The sequence below is a fragment of the Tamandua tetradactyla genome, chromosome 12 (assembly GCF_023851605.1).
Source record: "Tamandua tetradactyla isolate mTamTet1 chromosome 12, mTamTet1.pri, whole genome shotgun sequence".
Taxonomy (NCBI): Eukaryota; Metazoa; Chordata; class Mammalia; order Pilosa; family Myrmecophagidae; genus Tamandua; species Tamandua tetradactyla.
In genome coordinates this window covers 20,631,074-20,645,080 of record NC_135338.1, presented here as the reverse complement: position 1 = coordinate 20,645,080, position 14,007 = coordinate 20,631,074, and the positions used below count along the sequence as shown (strand labels likewise).

General features: G+C 46.6%; 2 long non-coding RNA genes across 6 annotated transcripts in view; one reads left to right on the top strand and one right to left on the bottom strand.

Moving 5' to 3' along the window:
* LOC143651857 (uncharacterized) overlaps positions 1-10,885 on the bottom strand; it is a 76,987-nt gene extending 66,102 nt beyond the window's left edge. For 4 of the 5 annotated variants that reach the window (XR_013160286.1, XR_013160289.1, XR_013160287.1 and 1 more), the window contains exons 1-2: positions 10,396-10,451; positions 9,255-9,363 (exon numbers count right to left, since the gene is read on the bottom strand). This is a non-coding gene — a long non-coding RNA (uncharacterized LOC143651857). Of the gene's footprint in view, positions 1-9,254; positions 9,364-10,395; positions 10,452-10,636 lie in introns of those variants that run through there. The other variant, XR_013160288.1, reaches the window with a different exon arrangement.
* On the top strand, positions 7,476-10,184 carry LOC143651858 (uncharacterized). The gene is made up of 3 exons (XR_013160291.1): positions 7,476-8,296; positions 9,271-9,625; positions 10,068-10,184. It is a non-coding gene; the product is annotated as an uncharacterized LOC143651858 (long non-coding RNA).
* Positions 10,886-14,007: the final 3,122 nt, after the last annotated feature.

Here is a 14,007-nt window from a genome sequence, read left to right as displayed (position 1 = left end):
CAGCAGCCCCCTGCACGAGCACTGCCACATTTCACAGCATGCAATAAACATTGAAGATCCCATAACCTGCATCTGAGTTCACAAAAGGTGGTGGTACTATCCATTGTGTGCAGCTGTGTATGATCATGTAAGTTTTCTTCATTGAATAATGTTTGTATTTAGGTATCATCATAAACCACATCATGATAAAACTACTTGTGCATTAACACGAACATGTGCTCTCACCTTGGATCCTTGCACCTCTCTCCTCACTGCCCAGAGACAGACCTGCTGGGTTCTCAGGCTCCCCACCACCCTCCTCCCTGCCTCTGCCACTGAGGTGGCCAGGCAGACCTACACTTCCCGGGCCCCACTGTAGCAACCACCACCCCACCTCCTCAAGGACCTGCTTGTCTATGTCGTCTGCTCTCTCCAGTTCTTCACCATCTCCTTTTCCACCGGCACCAACACTCACAGCAGCCCAGGTTCCTGCACACTTAGAGTAACACACACACCCACACACAACCCCCTTCACTGGGGACTCAGCCGCAGAAGGCAGGTTCAGAGCCCAAGGCCAGGTCCCGGGGCTGTGAACCCACCTGGAGGTGGGACCTCTGAGGACATGAGCTGGGGTGTGGCCACAGTGACTGAGGGAGGGTCCCAGCCCGCTGGGCTGAAGCCCCATAAGCAGAGGGAACTGGACACAGAGCAGAAGCCTCAGGAAGAGCAAGAAGCCAGAAGTCCACAGAACTCGGAAGAGAAGGGAGAGGCCATCAGAATGCGCCTTGCCTGGCAATGAAAAGCCGAGCACCGAGGCCACCGGCAGCCAGCACGGAACACCACTGCGCCAACGCCTCCATCTGGACATCTCCTGGCCTCAAGACATGAACCAATAAACCGTGCGGCTTAAGGCAGCCCACGGTGTGCATTTGCTTCAGCAGCTGAGAAACCAAAACACCTTCCGTCGGCCCCCAGTGTCCCTCCTGTAGCTGCAGCCTTGGCTCTCCTCAGGCTTTGTTAAAAAGTCGTGTACACTCCACTTCTTCCCTCTCCTCCCCCCGGGCCTCGCCTGATGGAAGCGGTTGGTCCCATCACCCAGACCTGCAGCCCCAGAGGTCCCGGCCGCCCTGGTGGCCCTGCCCCATAGACAGGGCAGGTTCTGGTCCTTCCTGACTTCTCCACACCTCCCAGTCTCCTCACCAGCCCTGCTGGAAACCCCCCACCCCGCGGGCCTCCACAACCCCACACCTCTGCTTCTCCTCCGACCTTGCCTCCCAGTCAGGCCGCCCTGACGTTTCTCTGCCTCTGCCTGTCACATCCCCACAGCTGCCCTGGGCCCACTGCACCCACGTCATTCTCTCTTGACCCAGGTACTCCTCTGCCCCCCTGCTGCGTCATCAAGTGCCCACCAGACAGCTGCATTTGGAAAGCCACAGGCTTTGGAAAGCCACGTAACTCTGTATGTTAGAGCCTGGACTTGGCAGCTTTCTCCACAAACATACTCTGCTTCCAGGACTCCTACTTCGGAATGGCATGGCAATCCCAAACCAGAAATCTGTGAATTCCAAACCTCTCTTTCCTTGTCTCCGTCATGCAAGCTCTATTCTTCACCCTGAAAAACCACCATGGCCTCTCTGCCACCATCTCAAGTTCACCGGCTCAACCACCAGCCCGTCCCTCCTAACTGTTCAGTGCCCCAGCTGGGACTGGTCAGGAACTGCCCTCTGCCCTCAGAGCCCAGTCCACGCTCGTGAGTATGACCTCCAGGCCACCAGGACTGGCGACTGGCTGTCACTCCAGCCCCACCCCTGCACTGCCTCCAGCCACAAGCCCTTCCCCTCATCACAGCCGCCTGCCTCCCTCCCTCCAGGCCCTTTCCCTGGGTACTCGGGCCCCCCCAGGATGTCAGCTCTGGGCTGTCACTGCCTGCCCTGCCAGACCTTGAGATGTGGAGGTGACCTGGAGCCTGGGAGGACAGGGTGGGTGTTCACCTGCAGGTGGCCTCCCCATTTCACAGATCAGCAGTTGCAGCAGGACAGGGGAACCACACACTTGCCACTCTTTCCAATATCTGCAGACACACTTTGCTGCACTTCCACTCACCTGAAGGGACCGTGGCAACTGCCTGAAGGGCTCATGAATACACTGAGCCCCAAATCACCACAATGGGGATGGCTTGGGGCAGACCTGCCTCTCATGGAACTCCTGCATGGCCCCCCGAGCATCAGCACCACCGAGCCAGACTGGAAGTGCTCCACAAGTGGGTCCCAGGTGTGTGGCCCAGCCAAGACACTAGCTTAGGGCCCAGAGACGGTGTCACAGGTCACCAGACAACAAAGTCCTGACACTGAACACAGAGATACATGCCGCATCACACAACAAAATCTTTAAAAAATTAAAATCCAAACTTAAGAGGCAACTTACGTACAAGCAACCAATTCAAAACAGGCTGCAGGCCTGGAACGTCCCCTTCTAGCTCAGCTTCCCATGCACGGGCTGCAGTGACACCACTTTAGTGCACCTGCTCCTGGGGACCGGCACGGGGCAGGCAGTAGGAGGTTATTCTTTCTTACAATAAAGTTTGCCAGCTTGAACTTTTCAGTTCCCAGCCGGAGCATCAGTGAGGGAATCATCAAAACGCATCTGTCCCGTTTCCCCCACACGTTCTTTGAGGTGGAGAGTCGCATATGCAGAAAAGGTGAATCAGGTGTATGTTCATGGCCAAGGGTGACACTCTGAGGCTCATACGAAGGTGACGTTTACTGAATAACGCTCTCGACGAAGGCGACGGCTTGGACGCGAGCTGAGGATGAACCATAAGCTGCGCTTGCCCGGACCACCTCCATCACACATCCAAGTCTGCGCCCAGACTTCCAAAGGGATTTGTCCTCAAAAATCAATGTCTAAGTTTGACATTGGGGCCTGCCTTTTTTTATGTCAAGAATCAGAACCCGGGCCACGGTGGCTCAGCAGGTAAGAATGCTTGCCTGCCATGCCTGAGGACCTGGATTCGATTCCCGGTGGCTGCCCATGTAAAAAAAAAAAAAAAGAATCAGAACCCAACTTTGCTCCTTCAGGCTCTACCCACCCCCAGAGCCCTGGCTATCCCCCACCCCCACTCCCGAGGAGCCCCTGCTGGCTCTGGGCAGCCCCCTCCCCATGCCCTCCGGTGTACCCACCTCCCTCCCCAGGTGCCAGTAGCCAGTGTCCCCTCCCTCCTCCCCCCAACTACCCCCTGCAGGGAGGAGCCTTCCCTGGTGGAGCGTGGGGGGGCAGCGCCAACAGCACAGGCAGACTTGTCAGTGGAAGGCAGACCGCCCTCCTCAGCTCTGTAAAAACCACTTCTACTCTGGGGCAGCTTATCTGAACTGTCCATCTTGTTGGCAACCTGTGTCAAACCCTCTGCCCTCTGCACCCCACTGTCACCTTGTGTCTATGAAGCTTTTGCTTGGACTTCCTGGGATCCAGGCATCACATCCTGATGTCAACAGGGCCCCGGGCTCTTCATGGCTGCAGCCCCAGCACCTCTGCATGTTCCTCCTGGGCTTCCCAGGCAGGTGTCTTCCCACGAGCCTGTGCACTTTCCAGTGCACCCAGGGAAGGGCTTTGGTGAGCTGGTGGAGCAGCCATGGGGACCCACGCCAGGCAGGCTCTGGGTGGAAGCTGCGTCATTGGCAACGGGGACTTTCTGTTAGTTACTCTGACACCCAAGTACCGCCCTTGGGCCTCCCACGCCCTTGGGCCTCCCACGCCCAGCAGCCACGGAGCTTCCAGGCCCTTCCCTGCACCCTCCTCCATCAGTCCTGAAAAGCTCCTCTCCTTGTGCACAGCCTTCCCCTCCCAAATGCAGGGACGCCCCTGGGACCCTCAGGCCATAGCGCCTGCCTGCGTGCTGTACCCTTCTGTGGAAAAAACTCATCCCAAGAGAGCTTGCATGCATCTCATTAATGCCCCCCATCCAACCCCTGCGCCAGCGCCCCTACCCCAGCAACTTTCAGATGCACGGCTGTGGGGGAGCCCCGAGCGGCAGGGCGATCACTTTCCGTGCGCACCTAGCACAACCGCACAGGACAGCGAGTCCCTCCTTGGGAGTCACTCAAAATGCAAAGATAGGCAAGTAGGAAAGCGAGGTCCAGGACAGGTAGCTATTACCCACTCTTCTCCTTCCCTTCAGATCCCCCGGCCCCCAGAACACCGCAGGAGCCCAGGACTCGGTTGCCAGGGCCGCACCAGGCGAGCGCGGGAGACCTGGCCCCAGTGGAGGGCGAAGGGTGCACAGTCGGCCTCACCTGCACCTGTGACCTCAGCAAGGAAGGAACCAGCTGCCGCGAGAGAAAACCACAGAGAAGCCGCAGGCCGGACACCCACCCCCGAGTGCCTGCTCACCTGGCGGGGGTGCGGGGCCTTACCCCGGCGCACACCATCGCAAGCACCAGCTTGTCCTGGATCAGGATCTTCAGGTTCAGTCGGGGGTGGCTCACCTGCTCCCAGGTGCCGGGGTCCCCGCGGGGCTGGCTCCGGCGGCCGAGGGCTCGGAAGGCTCCGGGGGGGCCCAGGGTCGGCTGGCGGCGGCGGCTCGAGAGTGAAGTAGAGGCCGGCGGTGGGCCACGTCCTCCAGGAAGCGGCGGCAGTGGCCGGGCGCCAGCACCCCGATGGCGTCCAGGTCGGGTTCCCTGATCTGCCGGCACATCTCCAGGTTGTCGTAGCCGTTGTCCAGGAAGGACTGCGCGTACTGCGCGAGCGCAGCGCCTGCAGCCACTTTTAAGTATAACAGAGAGGCTGAAGTGAAGTGCCGGAAAATGTAAACCTATGTTCGAATAGCCATGTTTCTTGAAGATGGTTGTATAAAGATATAGCTTTCGCAATTTGACTGTGTGACTGTGAAAACCGCGTGTCTGATGTTTCTTTTATCTACCTACCTTATGGACAGATGAGTAAAACATATGGATAAAAATAAATAAATAATGGGCGGAACAAATGTCAAAATAAATTTAGTAGACTGAAATGCTAGTGATCAATGAATGGGAGGGGTAAGGGGTATGGTATGTATGAATGTTTTTTTCTGTCTTCTTTTTGTTGCCAACAAATGTTCGAAGCAACGATCATGATGATGAATACACAACTATGTGATAAAAAAAAGAATGTTCATATTGTGTTGATTGGTTTTAATAACTAAATTTTTTTTAATTAATAAAAAAGTCAGTCACACTTCACGGTTATAAGGGATTATACTTTGTTTTTGCTGCTGACTCACAGCCTTAACATTCCGCTAGTCTACTGCCCTAGAGAAACTACTGCACACTATTCCCACAGCGGAACTTAACAAAATGCTAAGAATAACTGCAAAAAATTCTTAGGTCAGCATTTAAAACTTCCTTAACAAGAACTCTATTCTAACATTTACAATAAAAGTCCAATAGTGGCGGGCCGCGGTGGCTCAGCGGGCAAGAGTGCTTGCCTGCCATGCCGGAGGACCTCGGTTCGATTCCCGGCCCCAGCCCATGTAAAAAACAAACAAACAAACAAAATATAATAAAAACAAGAAAATGTTTAAAGATGTTTCCCTTTCTTCCTCCCTTCCTTCCTTCCATCCTTCCTTCCTTCTCTGTCTTTCCTTCCTTTCCTTCCTCTCTCTTAAAAAAAAAAAAAAAAAAAAAAAAAAAAAAGTCCAATAGTGTTTTAAAAACTAGGTCAGTCAACTGCTTCTTTTAATGTGACTGAAGCAAGCTTCAAAATGAAAAAGAAACTGTGGCATGTATACCAATATATAATTAGAGTAGTAACTGGGATGAAATAAGTTAAATCTATCTTTTATCCCATCATCCATTCTCAGATGCCTAATGGTTAAGTTGTTTTCTCAAGTACAGCAAAGTGAATCTTAAAAGAAAATAAAGCATTATGAAAAATAGAGTATGAAGGCTAAATAGATGGAAAAATGTGGTTCAACACTATTTTCCCTTGCCAAAAGACAAAAAGAAAACTCAAAGGAAAAGCTCTCAGCAGGAAGCACTGCTGCAGCCGAGGCCATGGCTGCAGAGCCCTGTGGGAGGCAGGGACACCGCTCCTGAGGACACAAGGCGCACTTCCAAGAGGCCATGGGTGGGGTCGCCGCGCACCAGGAGCCTCAGCAGGGAGCCAACCCACACAAGTTCCAGACGGTACTTATTTTGAAAGGAAAACAGGATCAAAAGCTATTTTTAAAAATCCCTAATTTTAAAAAGGATAAAAGAAAACACAAAGCATTATTTCACTATAACAAGCACACAATTTTGAGGAATATTTATGTATTTACAGAGAACATAGTGTATTAAGTAAACCTAAAGTTTTAAATAAAAAAAAGCTATTTTCTATTTAAAACACACTGTATTCTCCCTCATTGAGGCGGCTATAAATTATTGTGGATTGACGCATTTTTGCATCATGGCACAATAAATCCGATGCCATAAGCTCCCCACGTCACCACTCTCATCGTCTGCCTGTAAAACAACTTCCAAAAGGACTAATTTGGAGCCCAGAGAACAGAATCAAGAGGAAATTAGTCTTGTTCACTGAATAAAGTTATACTCATACCTGCTGATACTGAAAAACAATGCAAAGACGGGCAACTATAATTTTTTCCTAGAAGTTTAAAAGACAACACTTTCCATGAAGTTACTCTACGCCTATCTGCCCAGAAGGGGCATGTGATAATCTAATTCCAAAGCAGACACCGTGCACATGGATTCGGCATTAGAGAGTCTGATGAGTTGTTTTTACCCATATAATTCATTTTTCAACTGTTTTTGTTCCATAAGTGAAAATAAGGTTGTGTTTTTACCCAAATGTTCACACATCTATGAAGCCACAATTTTAAAAATAAACTCACATCCACTTTTATCTTTAAAGCTATCTATTGCGTCAATGAAAATATTAAGGAAAATGTACAAATGCAAACTATTTCAAATAAAATTACAAAGTATAGGTCTCCAACAAGCTGATTACTTCATTAATAGGCGTATCATCATGGAATAGACCCAAAGGTACCTAATTAAGCACTTTCATTAACGTACTCATTATAATTCACCAGAAAGAAAATGCTTTTTCACAGGATCAAAAAATACCCATGACGATAATGTGCCTTGGTACACAGGAGTTTGCACTTGTGGAGCCTCTGACTTGGATAATGCAGGCAACAGTCAGAAAGCAAAGGGGTCAGAAAGGTGAAGATGCAGCCAACTCAATGGGAGAAAATATTTGGAAACCGTGTATCAGATAAAGGCTTGATATACTGTATACGTAAAGAAAACATTCAACTCAACAAGAAAAGAACAAACAATCCAATTATAAAATAGGCAAAGAAGCAGTTGACCGACTGTGTTTTTCAAATACTATTGGACATTTACTGCAAAATGATAGAATTCCAGTTGAGGAAATTTCAAAGAAGACTGAGAGCAGTGGCACAGACAGATATTTGCACACTGATGTTCACAGCAGCATTATTCACAACTGCCAACAGATAGAAACCACCCAAGTATCCATCTACAGACCAGTGGATGAACAAAATGTGGTACATACACATGATGGAATATTATGCAGCATAAGACAAAATGAGGTCCTGAAGCATATGACAACTTAGATGAACCAGGAAGGCACAATGCTGAAAGAAATAAGCCATGCACAAAAGGATAGATACCTTATTATTCCGCGATTATGACCCTGGTAAAGATAAACTCAGAGGCTTATAATATAGAATATAGGGGACCTAGAGATACATAGAAGCCAGAGATGGGTGAATGGTTAGCTAATGAGGCTGAACTTAAATGTAAGGAACAGACAGAACTGAAGGCAGTTCATTAGTGGGTCTGTAAGTAATACTGCTGTATTGAAGGTGAACATGATCCAAAGGGGTTGTATAGAGCCATGTATTCTAGTGATGACGCTATACATATAAATAAGTTCTTGCGTGAACTACTTCAAAGGTATGAATCTTGTTCAAAGAATAAATAATATCAGAGTACAAGGGAAAAACAACTATTGTACACTGTGGTATATGTTTAACAGGAAGACATCACCAGTACCACAGCAATACCAGTGCTAAATAACTGGGAGGGAGGGAAAAGAGTTAAGGGGAGGTTTGGAAATTCTATTGGTAAGGATACATTTATCTGTTATTTTTCTCTTTACAGCCACGAACATTGTCAAAGCTTGAGAGTGTTGATGATTATACAACTAAGTGAGACAATGTGAGAGATGGATTGTTGACAGTGGACATTATACATGATGTCCAATGGAAGGAGCTGGCTGAAAGATACACTGAGAAGTAGAATGGTGAACTCTGGTATGTATTTGTGATGGAATACTGTGCTGTTACAGAATGGAATGAAGTCGTGAGGCAACCAACGAGGTGAATAAACCTTGGGGACATTATGTTGTATAAAATAAGCCAGAGAAAAAAAAAGAATATTGTATGGTCTCTTTTAGGAAATATTTATAAGAAAATTTGGGTGTGGATTTTAAGGTCTTATAGTAGTCACATTTAGTCAGGAGCTACAAATGTTATACCTAGATTTTGAGATGCTGTGCTATATATGTAGAATCTAGCACCTCCCTGGAACTTTGGCTACCTGTGTGACACCTAAGACTCAGAGTTGGAGTTCTGTAGCTCTGAAAGTCAGCATTACTACATGCAACAACTGCTAAAGAAACTGAAAAAGAGATCAGGTTTGAATTAGAGATAAGAACGAAGCCAACCAGGTCAGGAATAAGGTAGATCAGAATACACGGGTAAGGAGAGCATTGTATTCAGAACTTTACCAACTTATGAGATCAAAGGAAGAGAAGTTTATTCTGTCCAAAACCTAAATTTTCTGCAACACACAATCTAACTCAACATGTACAGATAGCTCATTTAAACAACCCAAGCACACAGAGTCCAGAATGATAACGAGGTCTTGTGATTCTGTACAGCTTTATATAATGCCAGATATATTCCAGAGTATGCTGACCAGATAAGTAAAATGTATTGGCAAAGTCCCTCGAGGAACGGGAGATAAAAATATGGAACTATTAAGCTTTGCCATGAAGGAAACCCCTGATACTGTCTGAAACGTTAGGGAATATTAAGTCAATAGGCAAAGCTCTTGATCTTGAGGCTTGCTCTTGTGAAGCTCATGTATGTAGCAGCCATACAAAGCCTACCTATAGGTATGCCGAAGAGTTACCTCCAGAGCATCTCTTTGGCTGCTCAGATGTGGCCCCTCTCTCTCTAAGCCCAACATAACAAGTAAAATCATTACCTTTCCCTCTTTGTAGGACATGACATCCGGGGTGAAAGTCTTCCTAGGAACATGGGACATGACTCCCAGGGATGAGTCTAGCTCTGGCACATGGGATCAACAATGCCTTCTGGAACAAAAGGGGAAAAAGAAATGTAACAAGATAAGGTATCAGTGGCTAAGGGTGTTCAAGTAGAGTCAAAAGGCTGCTCTGGAGGCTACTCTTACACAAGCTTCAGCTAAATACTAATTACCATGGTCTGCCAACCCCAACCAACACCATTCCTGTCAACCCTAAAGAACACCCACGGCTTTATCAGAGACTCTACACAAGCTTCACACACTAAGATTACTTCTAGAAACCTACAAACTCCAGATGGTTCCTAGGCCAGGTAAGCCCTGAAACGCAGAGGGACCAGCCTCTCCAAGAACATCAACTAGTTCCACCCCCCATCTTATATTGCCGATACCCCTTTGCAACATGAAAAAGTTAGAAAGGGAAGAGCCCAAATATCCCTAAAGATTGGGAGAAGGGTGAAAGGAAAAGGAGGTGTTACAACAGAGAATTTAGAATGTAACAAATGAGCATGACTGCTAAATCACTATATTGGTATTTCTATTATGTCGCTAGCGTCTTGGAGCAGCTAGAAAACCCAAAATTGTGGAACTGTAACCCATATCAAACTCTTGTTTGATAACTATTTCTTACAATCTACTTCAAAATATATTGCTTTTTGTATAAATGTTATATTCACAGTAAAAAAATTATAAAAAATAAAAGGAAGGCAAAGGGGCTCACTGTATGTGAGGCCAGCACCCCCTCCTCTCTAACAGGTGCTTGGAGCAACTCAGAAGACCCCGCCAGGCCCAAGCCCTCACAGAGAAATACCTAAAACCCCACTCCCTGACTCCACTCCGCCGACCCACTCCCGCCCCCGGCATCCCACTCCCTGCACCCACCGCCCCGCTCCCCCGCCCGGCGCCCCGCTCCCGCGCCCAACCACCCCACTCCCAGCCCCGGAGCCTCACCACCCGCGCTGTGCTACTTCCCGTGCCCCGCACCCCGACACCGCCCAGCGCGAAGCCCTGCCGTGTGCTCCGCCACCCGCGCCCGCTACCTCCCTCCCCGCGCTACGCCACCCGCGCGCCTGCCCCGGCTCACCTTGCAGAGCTGGAAGTGCTCGGCCTGCAGCGTCTCGGCAATCTCCGGCTCGCGGCCGGGTGGCGCGGTCTGCGGCGGCTGCGCGACCGAGACGATCCGGCAGTCAGACCGTTCAGCCCTTTCCTGCTGTTGAATTTCCTCACGGTCTCGGCGAGGCCCCTCCCGAGGGTTCCAGCAGCCCCAGGGCGCGCGCGGGACCCGCAAGGGAAACGCAGCGACGACGGCCCTGCGCCCGGCTCACCTGGCTGCGGCTGGGTCCCGTGCCGCCCCCCGCCGCTTCCGCTCCAGCTCCCCGTCCGGCTTCAGCTTCGGTCGCGGCCGCCCGGCCCCACGCAAGCGCCCGGGAACCCGGGCCAGGCCGCCCCGCCGCTGACTGAACCGCCGCGGCTCCCTGAGGGTCAGCTACCGGCGCCAACTCTCGCCGAGCCGCGATAAACGCCGACTACCGCGATCCGCACACTGCGCCACTGGGCTGCAGCCGGGCCTCAGCAGAGCAGGCTGGGCAGAGTGCGCAGGCGCGGCGCGAACCCCCAGGCCTCCGGACATTGCCGGAGATCGCCGAAGATGGCTTAATAATTGATTGAATCCTTGCAATCACCTACAAGTTTGTTTCAATTTATGTCCCAATATTGTACTCGAAGAAACTGAGGCACAGAGAGATGATGTAACTTGTGTAATGTCACCTAGGTAGTAAGTGTCAAATTTGAACCTAATTTGTCTCCCTAAGTCTGTACTCATTTCTATAAGCTCTACTGTCTTTACAGCCACAGTAAGAAAAGTAGAAAAATGTATTGGAGCATAATTTGTGGAGTGAACATGCTTCTAAAGAAACTATGTCCAAGGTAGGCCACAGTGGTTCAGAAGGCAGAGTTCTTGCCTGCCGTGCCAGAGACCTGGGTTCAATTCCCAGTGCCCTGACCAAGCAAAAAAGAAAAGAAAAGAAACTGTATCCAAAAATGACCAATAAATGTTATATTTATTTATGTCATTAAAGACCATTTTTAGAAATATAATGATTCAGGAGTCATACTCATTTGTTAAATCCTATCTTCTCTGTTATAACTGCTCCTTCTCCTTTGATCTTTCTCCCAATCTTTAGGGGTATTTGGATTATGCCCATTCTAACCTTTTCATGTTTGAAAGGGCTGCTGATTATATGGGATGGGGGACGGAACTAGTTGATGTTCTGGAGAAGCTGGCCCCTCTGGGATTCAGGATTTATCTGGCCTAGGAACCCACCTATAGATTGTAGGTCTCCAGTAAGTAATCATAATGGATGGAAACTTTTGTAGACTCTTAGATAGAGCCCTAGGTATTCTTTAGGGTTGGCAAGAATGGTTTTGGTTGGGGTTTGGCGAACTATAAGTAACAATGTCTAGCTGAAGCTTGCATAACAATAGCCTCCAGAGTAACCTTTTGACTCTATTTAAACTCTCAGTGGCTGATATCTTATTTGTTACAATTATTTTCCCCCTTTTGGACAGGCAGGCATTGTTGATCCCACAGTGCCAGGGCCAGGCTCATCCCTGAGATTCATATCACAAATATCCCCTCTCATTTTTCAAACAAAGTTTAAACATTTATACTCCCTTCTTAAAAAAATCAGCTAATAAAATTACACAAAGCTGGCCAATAATTGAGACCATAATGATAATAATTAGGTTATGATAGCAAAAGCTGCGGTTCCGTTAGATAAACGTTGGTAGAACTTCTGTCATAATGCGACAGTTTTATGAGTTAAAAGTCAACATGGGTCTTGTTTTTCCAATCAAATGTACAGCTTGTTAAATTCAAACAAAGGGCCAAGTCGCAGAATGTTCATATGAGAGATCAAGAATCAGAGCTGGAAGTTGTATGCTAGGGATAATAAATTTAAAATAATAGGAATATCCCATTTGTTCTAGAGAAAGTAAAATAAATACATTTTCTTAAAAGTCCTCATATGAAGTCTTAAATTAAGTTATTACAGAACACAAGACTGAGAATTCCCCATAATCAATAAGGTAGATCCTACTTATTAACCAAGTACACAAAAATCAAAAATAAATATTTTAGAGGAGATATTTCTTTGCAAACCTATCTTAGAGTTTTAATTCTTCATAAAAAAGGATTAAAAGTTCATCTCAGGGTAAAAATTTGTATTATGTACTATTCAGTGCAAAATACATATTTTTATGTTTCAGATATCTGCAGAATAAATTACAAAAATTTTTTTAAATTTATGCGTGGGTCTCAATCAGTTCTCCTTCTCTGCAACTTGAATCATCAGGGCTAAAGAATCTCTCTAGGTATTCTTCTAAATAGTTACTTAGAAAAGTGAAATCCAGCTGATAATTTAGGTCACAATTGTGAGTTCCAATAAATCTGGTATGCTCAATGAGGATGAGTGTTTTTATCTGCTTGGTTTACTGTTTTATCTCCAAGGCAGCAGTGTCCACAGTATAAAATACCTGCTTCTCTCTCTCTCTCTTCACGTGTCTGTGTACTATGTGTGCAAGTATGCATACATGCACACACATTTGTTAAATCAGTAAATTAATGATTGAATGACATGAAGAATGGCTAAAAGATTTGCTGAAGTCATACAACTAGTAAATACCCCATATCTGTAATTGTCTCACATCTTTCCATTTAAACACTAACTCTCCAAATGAGGGAGGAGAAGTAGGTTACTGCTGCTGAATTCAGGTCAGTGAAGCAAAAGGCTCAGCCTAAATATTTAGGATATCTGAGGCCAAAGATGGAAAACATAAGTTGCTAGAGATGAAGCCTGAATTACATATAACGGGGGTGAAAGGCCATGTCTAATCTGGGGATCAGGGTACCTGAAATCTAGTTTCTTTAGACCTTGTCAGTTTTCATAAACAGCAGTTGAATGACTGGTTTGCTTGGTAGAGACTAATTTCTGCAAAATCAATGAGGGAAATTAAGAACCAATGAATGTAAGAGTATTCAAATTTGGTTTATTCAGGAGGAAATTCATTTTAAATTTGATTTTTTCCAAGATTTATCATACATCTCATATTTAATGCCAGTTTTCATGAATCTGAGCCCAGTAATCTCTATGACCATCATAGAACTAGTGACAAATTACCTCACAAAATTATATCTACATGGTTGAAGTGGTTTGCTCTTATTATCCTTAATACCAAATTTTCATTAGATAAGGGAGAATTTTCAGACTTATAGTAGTCATTTTCTACTCTTTTTTTTTAACTTTCAAATTAGGAATTAGTTTCAAAGTTGTTGTTTTACTGACTTCTAAATGAATGCATGCCATTTGATTTTAATGAGATTTTATTGAAAGCAACATATCATTAAAAACAAGATTATTTTATGCTTAGAGGATTGGAAACTCTTATTTCCACTAATCCATAATCAAATTTCAAAAGATTTATGAAAATAGCAGACATGCTCCATAATACAGGTACAAGTTTAAGATCAGTTCAGTCTTCTGTTTTATCTTCCATAGCACCACAGAGATTAAACATTGTTTTATCACAGATTCACTTCAGTAGATATTTTCTTTCCTCTGAACTATGCTAAATTGCAATATAATATTTTCAAAGGTTTATTAATTCATACATCTATGTTTTAAATAGAAGCTGAAAA